The sequence below is a fragment of the Lepidochelys kempii genome, chromosome 27 (assembly GCF_965140285.1).
Source record: "Lepidochelys kempii isolate rLepKem1 chromosome 27, rLepKem1.hap1, whole genome shotgun sequence".
Lineage (NCBI taxonomy): Eukaryota > Metazoa > Chordata > Testudines > Cheloniidae > Lepidochelys > Lepidochelys kempii.
Window position 1 is genome coordinate 16,735,214 of NC_136406.1, and position 7,171 is coordinate 16,742,384.

Genomic DNA, 7,171 nt, shown 5'->3' on the forward strand with positions numbered 1-7,171 from the left:
AGATGCCAGTTACTGTGTTAAGAAAATCGTGAGTTTTCAAAACGTTACTAGTTCATAAATAGATACCATCTTTACAGACATCCCAATGCTCATTAGGAACTCCAGAGAGGGTACAGGAAACTGACACACTAAGTCACGTTCTCTGGGGCTCAGAAATATTTACTTCTCTCTGCCAAAACAGATGTCACCTGTCAAAGCTGCTAGAAGGATTTGTTCTCAGGAAAGTCATTCAAGCACATTAACAAGGGAGAAGAAAAAAATATTCATACTTACGATGACAAGCTAGATAGGTCTGAGTGGCTGAACGCTGACTCTGCTGTAACTTGACAGATGCATACAACCTGATCTGATGAGGACCAGCGGACGGCAAAATACCACATAGTGCACAGGACAGGGGAAGTCAGATGGGGCATTTTAGGCAAAGGAATCAGGGCAAAACCCCCTCCTCAACTTCTGAAAAGAGTTCCCTGGGATCTGCAGTGTCCACTAAGAGCAAGACAGACACTGGATTTTAAGGAGTGCTCCAAAAGAAAACTACACACCTGAAACAGAATAGAACTCAGGTTTGTCTAACTGAGACAGAAAAGAGGACCCAGGAGTTTAGGGATTTCAGAGCAGGGCCACTAAGCCATTCCCTCTAGTAAAAATTGTCAAAATTTGTTTAGGAAGGAAAATCTGTTGGGAATATTTAAAATAAAATTTGCCACTATGTGACATCAGCCACCATTTCTGGGAAAATTGTTAAATTGGTGTTGGTAACAAAAGGAGCTTATAACTGGTCAGTACAGAGCTACAAAAACTTAAGTGTCTCTTCAGGAGCAGTTACCAAGATGACATTTGCGTTAAGTGTCCCATCTAATGCTCAGTTCAGATCTATGAAGCAGCAATTTTTGAAGCTTAGGGGAAGGGGGAGAAAAAAAAAATCACATATTCTTCTTAGAACAATTTCCCTGCTCACCTCCTGAGAAAAGCCTTTCCTAGGAGTAAGGGCACCCAAGCATGGTATCTGTTAGATCCTGGATAGAGTTCCTGTTTACCTAGCGCTACCAGCAGAGAGGAACTTTTAAACTCCCTCTCTAATGCAACAGATGGCAGATTGGTTTCTGCTGATTTAATTATAAAACAAACAATGATCTTCCCCTTCCAAGCTGAGCTCATGTCAGCAATGCCGGGCCTTCCTTGTCATTCATTCAGCTGGCCCCTTGCTTTTCAGAAGTGAAAAGTCAAACCAACTGCCACAGAGTTGCTTTGCCAGAACTGCTGGGAACCATGTTTATGAATCTTGTTTGTAAAACCAGTAATAGATATTTAGCATCAACTAACAAAATCTGAACTCTGGATAGGGGCAGCCAAAAATCTTAGCTGTTGTGGCCAAATCTGCCCCTCTTTTTCGTGACAGAAAATGTATGAACTACTACCCTGGTTTCCCAAGGCAGCATGGAGCTCACTGCTTGGGTATCAAATATCCAGTCACACTTGACAGAGCAAAGTGTTTATTCATCTTAGTAGCTCACCGGAGCTTCCTTCAAGGTGACATACCAGTGCTGCTTCAAAACACTCTAGAAATACAAGACACTGAGGTCAAAGCTTTCCATGGGAGCTATCAGCACACAGTAGCTGTGGATATGGACACAGACACATGATAATTTCAGGCTTTATCTCAGTTGCTTCAGTTTTACAGGCTCTTTTGAAGATGGGTAAGAGGTCATATCTTGCTATTAATCTTCCTTCCTCAATTTTGAGTGCCTGGTCCTAGTAACAGGAACACCTGTATTCTCACTAGGGGAGGGGGAAGAGCAGCTATGGGAATGAGAGAGATTAAAGACACTGTGCCAAGTTCCGCTCATATTGGACCCCGTTCCAATCACAGGTCCAGTTCCCACTCAAGTTCATGGTATTCTGCTCTCAGGTCTTGTCTACATTACCCGCCGGATCGACGGGCAGTGATCAATCCAGCAGGGGTCGATTTATCACATCTAGTCTAAAAGCAATAAGTCAACCACCGAGCACTTACGCATTGACTCCGGTACTCCACTGGAGCAAGAAGCTGAGTTGACGGGGGAGCGTCAGTCGTCGACTTACCACAGCTATTCATGTAGCTGAAGTTGCTTAACTTAGATCAATTCCCCCCACCCCTCCTCAGTGCAGACCAGGCCTGTTACATGGAAGCAAACCAGGGGCTTACTTATGTCTTGTCCACACTTGGTTCAGAATCATGCTAGCTAACTGCAGTCACACACTTGAACACTTCTGATGCTAGTAGATGAGATTCTCATCAATAGTTTTTTTGAGAATTATGTCACCATGCTATAGACCAGACCCCTTTCCAGGTCATTCATTAACACCAAGACCAACAAATAACAATCCCAGCCCACAGTGGCAAGGCAAGCCACATCAGCTCCCTTCTGGTAGCAACATACCTAGTTCTGATCATAGCATAGGCAGGGTCTTATCAAAGGGCAAGGAAGGAGGACAGTTCAGAAAGTGAAGATGGAGAGTTTACACTCCTGGTGTTTGTTTTCCCCTCTCCAATTCTAGAGATGTCATTTAGGGTCTCTGGAAAGTGTTAAGAGGCTGACATTGTTTAAGAAAGGATCAAGGGAGACAACACAGTAAACACAAGCATCCATTTAACCCTTGGATGTCAGATTATTTCTGTATGAAATCCTAAATCCCAGCACCATTCAGCTACAACAGGATCAAAAACCAAGAGGTCCTTATTGCCATGTAGGAGACTAGAGTTTGAATCCCTGGCTCTTGAGGCACTAGGTCCCCCATCTTGTTCCCCACAGGAACAGAGAAACACACCACCAATACAGAGAACTGAACATTGACTAAAGGGAGAGACGGGAGTGATCTAATGCCCTGAGCAGAGGGCTGGCAGTTCTGAACCCAGCTCTAACTTCTTTTCCCTCTGTACCTTTGGGCAAGTCCCTTAACACCTTTCTCCATCTGTAAAATGGGCAGTGATCGTACAGCCCTGCCTCCTGGGATGGGTGTAAGAGAACTGCTTGGACAGCACTCTGAACTGTTAGTATCCAAATTCTACCCTCACTGTTTGTGTAGAACTCCCCAGTAGTGTCATTGGGAGTCCCCTGCTTGGAAGGAGGCTGAAACACGCCCCTGTATCAAGGGTTTATTTTGCGTTAGAATAAAGAATTACTATGGCCAAAAGGAACCGGTCATACCATCAGTTCGGGGGGGGGGGGGGGGAAGAGTGGGCTTGGTACAGCGCTCTGCACATTGTGGGCACTACTGGGATATAAATACATTTAAAGGATGTGGCTGATAGGATATTAGGAAGTTAAACAGAAGAGCTAGGCATAATATATTCAACATACAGATAGGATTTCAGCTTGGACCTTTAAATGCTTGGATGCAGCTGAAAAATGCAGTTCTGGGCAGAGAAATGAGAAGTTTAAAGCAAAAGAATTTTGAAGAGCAGCAAAAGAGGAAGAGGTGTCTGAAACAAGCAGGCAAGAGACACCTTGGGAAGTGGTTGTTTAGAAAACCTATGAAGCCTTTGGTTCTATTCACAGCTGGGATGAGAGGTCAGACAGGCTTCTCAGTCATTTCACCAGAGAACACAGCAGCCAGTAAGAAGGGATAAGACCCCCAAAGGGTCTCTGGATCCAGACTTGAGGAACTGCCACAGCACAAGCACTAGAACAGACCAGACCTAGACAGACTATTTGAACAGACAAAGAAATCAAATCTTTGTGATCCAACAAAGAAAACAAGAGCCATTTATCCAGGCTTATTATAATTCATGTTTGTGCTAAGCTCATTTGAAATAAGGTGGTATGTTTATTATGTCTTTTCAGCCAAGATCTCAGAACCCTCCAGAGAGGTGAAGTGTCTTGCCAAAGTCACAGAGCTGAAATCAGAACTTAGGAGTTCCCGATTCCCAGCTCCATGTTCAGACCACGCTACTCCCCATCTTCAACCGTTGTTGGCCTCAGTGTTACAGAAACCCTGGGTATACTAGCAACACACAGAAGTCTTCCTTCCAGGGCTTTTTATAGTTCATCTGTAATATGTAGCAGACCAGAAGAGCTATTGGGACCAGGGTAAAGAGTAAATACCTCCAGTATACCACCACCACCTCCGGCTTCCTCCCCCTCAAAAATAAGAGAGAATGAGACCTGCAACTTATAGGGCTCAAATATCTCACATAGCAATGACAACAATGCCTAGAGGTCAATAAATCTGACACCAAGATATGTAAACCCCTATTACAAGTTTGTTAATTCATTCTCATCAAGATCTGAATCACAACACCAGAGACTACACAAATAAAGTGATTTTAAATTAATTAGTGCTACGACTTTACACAAAGTACACAAGACCCAGGAGTTTGATTGTTATCTAGCAACTGCCTTAGTTATGCCAAATCTGCAAGACTGAAGGTGAAAGAATGAATGCTAAGAAGCAATTGACAGATAAGACAGAAACCAGAGGACGTGAATATTTTTTAAGGTTCTACATAGCATCTCAGAGCCTGGATAATCAGACAAGAACTAAACTCTCTTGAAATTCTTCTGCATTTCAAGGAGGAGGAGGAGGATCTAAGCTCAAAGACTCATTTTGCAAAAATACCAGTCTTGGGCACAGCTCTTAGCTTTCTGAAGCCATCAATGCAGCTACAATGTCTTGCAGGGGCGGTTACTGAAAACTAATCTGGGTATTTTCCCTTTAGAATGGATTACTGCTTCACATGACAACTGGCCAAATAGGCATACCTTCATTTGCTGTCAGTCAGTACGATATAAAACTTGTTAAATGGGATAATTGAGAGAGGTATTTAAAAGGTCTGTTCTAAGAGACAACAGATGAAGCAGTGGCAGCATGATGTAATAATGATAAAGCAGACAGAGATGCGAACATGCCAGAGAAGGAAGGAAAAATTAATCTAGGTTATCTAGTAGTTTGATTTATTGGAATAATAAACATTGCTGACAATTTGCCAGGCTGGGTCTATGGCTCCTGGACTTTCATAATTCTTGTCACACCTGTAACTTTAAAAAAAGTAAAGTCAGATCAAAGGAGAATTATTTGCTTAGTTAATTTCTCATTCCTGACTTTGCCTCCATAAGGAAGTCCAGATTCTTCCAGAGACACTGCAGTTTCTATACAGCCAAAAACTTACAGTAGCAAGGTTTTGAAATTGTGTCGGCCCACGGCAAGGGAGCCTTAGTGCCTCGTTCTCACCTGGTGCTGCCATTTACACACTCAGGCTGCATTGGTGAGCGGCTACCAGATCACACGGCTGGCGTTTCCCACGGACTTTGCACGGGTGTAAATAACCGCACAAGGTCCAGGGCGGTGGAAAATTAGCTCTGTGTCAGGCCAGGTCAGCAGCACTGAGCCTCGTACACCAGAGCAGAGCCAGACACGCAGCAGCAGCGGCGTGTAAAATGAAGTGCGCGTCCCTGCCACAGGCACACCGCCCCGCACGGCCACCTGCAGAGCGCGGCCCAGCGCCCGCCACCACCGACACGCCGCCCGTTCCGGCTCCGGCAGCGATCGGCCTCGCCTCCCCCGCCAGCCTCTTCCAGGCACGAGTCCCGACCTGCTGCTGCTGCTCCTCGCAGCGGCCCTGCGAGCCAGCCCGGCTCGGCCAGAAGCAGAGCCAGGAAGCGCCCCGCCCCCCATTGAACCCCGCCGCACCCCGCCCCCTCTCCCCACCAAACCCCTCCCTAGTGCACCCCCGCCCCCGCCGCCTCTCCCTATTGCACCCCGGCTCCTCTCCCCGCCGCATCCCTCCCGCCGCACCCCGCCCCCCTCTCCCCATTGCACCCGCCCCCTCTCCTCACACACCTCCCCACTGCACCCCGCCCCGCCGCCTCTCCCCATTGCACCCCGGCTCCTCTCCCCGCCACACCCCTCCCCATTGCACCACGCCCCTCTCCTCACCGCACCCCTCCCCATTGCACCCCGCCCCCTCTCCCCATTGCATCCCTCCCCATTGCACCCCGCCCTGCCGCCTCTCCCCATTGCATCCCTCCCCATTGCACAACGCCGCCTCTCTCCATTGCGCCCCGCCGCCTCTCCCCACCGCACCCCCGCCGCCTCTCCCCACCGCACCCCGGCGTTTTGCAAAGGGCCCTGGCACGGGAGGGGCGCCTCTGCCCCCAGACGAGCTGCGGACTCACCCCCGCTGCGAGCGCGGCTCCGCTCCCGGCCTGTGCCCGCCCCACCGGCCGCTGGCTCCTTTTGTTCGGCGCCCGCCCCGCGGCTCCTGGGGCCAGGGGGCGCCCCGCGCGCAGGGATTGGCCCGCGCGCTCCCCACGTGGCCCCGGGCGCTACCGCCCCGCCCCGCCCCGGGGGCTGGTGGGAGTTGTAGTTCTGGGCGGGGCGCGGAGCGGGCGAGCGCGCGCGGCGGGCCACGTGCGCCCCGCGCGGCGCTCCATTGGGTCGCCGGCCGTGGTTTGACCGGCACGCGCTCGGCCGGCTCGAGACTCGCCCCCCCCCCCGCGGGGGCCACCCGCTCGGTCCGTCAGGAGCCTTGGCTCGCGTCCTGCGCCGCGCACCCCCCGCTGCCGCGCCGCGGCCTGTGCCCCCCCCAGCCAATTCCCCCCCGCCCCCCGGGGCGCCTCCCCCTTGTGGCCTGACACCGGGGCCAGGCCTGCCCGGCCCCGCCTCTCCGCAGGCCGCTCCCCCGTAAAGCGGCGCGGCTCGCAGGAGGAGACCCCGCCAGGGGCAGCGACAGCTGGGGCCGGAGGCCTGGGACGCCCTGGGCTGCAGCTCACGAAAGCTTGTGCTCAAATAAATGGGCTGGTCTCTCAGGTGCCGCAAGTCGTCCCGCTCTTTCTGCGGACACAGACCAAGGCGGCGGCTGCTCCGAAACCCGGGGGCCGAACCCCAGCCCTGGGCCTCCCGCGGCCGCCTCTTCCTCGCAAGAGCGGGGGCCCCTAGTTGGCGCTGACGGGGGCCTTTCGCAGGGCGCCAGTCGGTGTGTCGGCTTCCCCTGGACACCCTGCCTGAGGCGCGGGGAGGCTAAGCCGCGAGCCCCACCCTGCCGCGGAGGCGGGGACGGCACCCAGCAGCCCCGGCCCCCCGTGCTCCGTCCGCGGGTGTCTCGTTCTGAGATCACAGGCCCCCAACAGCAGCCAACAGGAGCGCCTCGGCTTGCCAGACGAAGCGCCGACCAGTCTTTTCTGCCGATATT

At 51.4% G+C, this 7,171-nt stretch overlaps 1 protein-coding gene across 5 annotated transcripts in view; it reads right to left on the reverse strand.

Moving 5' to 3' along the window:
• The window catches only part of ACLY (ATP citrate lyase), a 44,426-nt gene extending 38,182 nt beyond the window's left edge, over positions 1-6,244 (reverse strand). For 4 of the 5 annotated variants that reach the window (XM_073326337.2, XM_073326336.2, XM_073326335.2 and 1 more), the window contains exon 1: positions 6,157-6,244. The gene's annotated coding sequence lies outside the window, so the exon portion shown is untranslated. Of the gene's footprint in view, positions 1-5,211; positions 5,570-6,156 lie in introns of those variants that run through there. The other variant, XM_073326334.2, reaches the window with a different exon arrangement.
• Positions 6,245-7,171: the final 927 nt, after the last annotated feature.